Source organism: Macaca nemestrina, chromosome 7 (genome assembly GCF_043159975.1).
Source record: "Macaca nemestrina isolate mMacNem1 chromosome 7, mMacNem.hap1, whole genome shotgun sequence".
NCBI classification, from domain to species: domain Eukaryota; kingdom Metazoa; phylum Chordata; class Mammalia; order Primates; family Cercopithecidae; genus Macaca; species Macaca nemestrina.
The window spans coordinates 66,537,719-66,540,216 of record NC_092131.1 but is presented as its reverse complement, the minus strand read 5'-3'; the positions used below and the strand labels follow the sequence as shown (position 1 = coordinate 66,540,216).

General features: G+C 36.2%; 1 pseudogene; it reads right to left on the bottom strand.

Annotated features, from left to right (window-relative positions):
- Nucleotides 1-378: 378 nt before the first annotated feature.
- On the bottom strand, nt 379-1,154 carry LOC105481928 (ubiquitin-conjugating enzyme E2 D3-like; annotated as a pseudogene).
- Between the last annotated feature and the right edge of the window lie 1,344 nt (nt 1,155-2,498).

Below are 2,498 nucleotides of genomic sequence, written 5' to 3'. Positions count from 1 at the left end.
ATTAGTTGAATAATTTGCATACTGCAACTGGCATTCAAGTTTTGTGAGACAGTAAGAAGACTTGAGTTATTATATGAGCTTACCATAAATTGGCAATGCAAAACAGAGAAACAAGTTAATATGTTAACTTAACTCCGTACTTCATGTGTAAAATAAGTAAGGCAATTAAGAAAGCATCTTCTAAATGATAAAGGACCACTTAATTATGCAAAATCACAATTAATCTTTAGTTCCTTTTGATTAGACATTCTGTTTTGAGCTTGTTAGGTATGTAAAAAAATGAACAATAATTTAGTATGTATAATGTTAATTATAAACATTTAAGCAATATTTTAATGTTCGAGCTACAATGCACCTCATTTTGACTTTAAGGTAGCATCACATGGCATACTTCTGAGTGAATACTCGAGATATTCTTTTGTACCTATCTCTGTTTTATTGTTCCCTGCAATCTCTGGCACTTAGAAGTCATCTGGGTTGGGATTGCATGGTAGCGAACAAATGAATAAGAGAATGTTAAAAATAGTTAAAGCAGAAGATGACTGTAATCTTAGAATATTAAGACAAATGCTATCATTACTATTAATATTTGGTTGATAAATTCTTTTTCTAAGTGCAACCTCATGTGGTTTGAAGGGATAGTCTATAGGAAAGTGAATTTTCTTTTCTTTCTTTCTTTCTTTCTTTTTTTTTTTTTTGAGACGGAGTCGTCTCGCTTTGTCGCCCAGGCTGGAGTACAGTGGCGCGATCTCCGCTCACTGCAAGCTCCGCCTCCCGGGTTCACGCCATTCTCCTGCCTCAGCCTCCGAGTAGCTGGGACTACAGGCGCCCGCCACCTCGCCCGGCTAGTTTTTTTTTGTATTTTTAGTAGAGACGGGGTTTCACCGTGTTAGCCAGGATGGTCTCGATCTCCTGACCTCGTGATCCGCCTGACTCGGCCTCCCAAAGTGCTGGGATTACGGGCGTGAGCCACCGCGCCCGGCGGAAAGTGAATTTTCAAAAGGAACACACAGCCTTAATGTGGGCTATAATTAGGTTCCATAACTGTGGCTTGCCAATGAAACATCTCGTCCCCAACTGTACCTGCAGAACAGTTGAGTTGGAAGGTCACGGGTCAAATCACTAAGTTCTGTGTTAATCCATTTTTGTGGCATAGTCTGTGCTTTTCATCTGGCTCCTCACTACCTCAGTGTGTGCTTAAAGGTCTGGCCAAAACTCGATTATTCAAGCAGCACAGAAGGATTTTCTAGTCTTACACCTGCTCTGACATACACAGTCACCTTACTAAACAGATTGGAGATGGAACTAGGAGGGCAGGGGACAGAGGTAGGTCGTGGGATGGGAGGCTAAATAGGTAAAATTTTACTGAAAATATTTGTGGAAAATGTTTTATATTTGATAAGAAAATGATTTATTGAAAATAGCACTAATGCCTTGTTCTCCTGCTATTTCTGTTAATAAGAAATTATAAAATAAGTCTCTAAGAGAAAAGTCATATGGTAGATTTGTTTCCAATGGGAAATAACTTCTAGGGCAGAATTGTTAAGAACAGACAAGAACAACTTAAGAAAACATGTCAATAGAATTAGCTTTGCCTAAATGTCTTTTTTGTTCGTTTTTGTGTTTTTAGGTTTTTTCTTTTCCTTGTTTTTTCTTTTCATAAAAGTCCATGTGGACAAAAACAGTTTTGTCAATTTCCCCGTGCTTTTCCTAGATGGCATTATCTTTGTCAGTCTTTATTGTTCACCAGTCCTCTGCCTTATATCATTTTTACACAATTTCCCTTATTTTTCCTACTTTATATTATTGCTATATTGTCCTTATTAGATGGTAATCTGAATAAATACATAATTTTTCTCCTGTATGAAACATATCAAGGTAAAGTAGACATGGTGATCATGATCAGGAAACCAGGGGAATAAAATGAAGAAAATGAAGGGCATCATTTGGTTTGTTGATAGAGTGCAAAGAGAAAGGAAAGGTGAGTGATGAGTTCTTATGTCGATAAATAGCCCAGTAGGTTCCTGAAGACTGGACAAAGAGCCAGAGAACTCAGAGGGCCAAATCTGTGGTCTGACTCCAATGATAATAGTCATGATTATATTTATTTTATTATATGATGTGATACTATAATGGTAAATTACATACAGGAGACAAGGGCGACAAGGAGGATATTCATATTTATTGGTCCTATAAAAAAAAAAGGACCAATATTTAGGAAGACTTTCAGAGTGTTAAGAGGACTAATTTGCTTATCTTGTATCATAAACTGCTCTCTCTCTTTTAAAAAATTTTTTGTAGAACCCAAATAAATCTATTTGTAGAACACAAATAAATTCAATAAGGGTAACATCATTCTGTTTTCAAAATCTGTGCTTATAACATGTTAAAAGCCAACTCATACCTAATGAGCACTTAACAATGTGATAGAAAATATTCCGAACACTTATAATCCATACAACTACCCAATTAGATAGTTATTACTGTTTTTTTTTTTC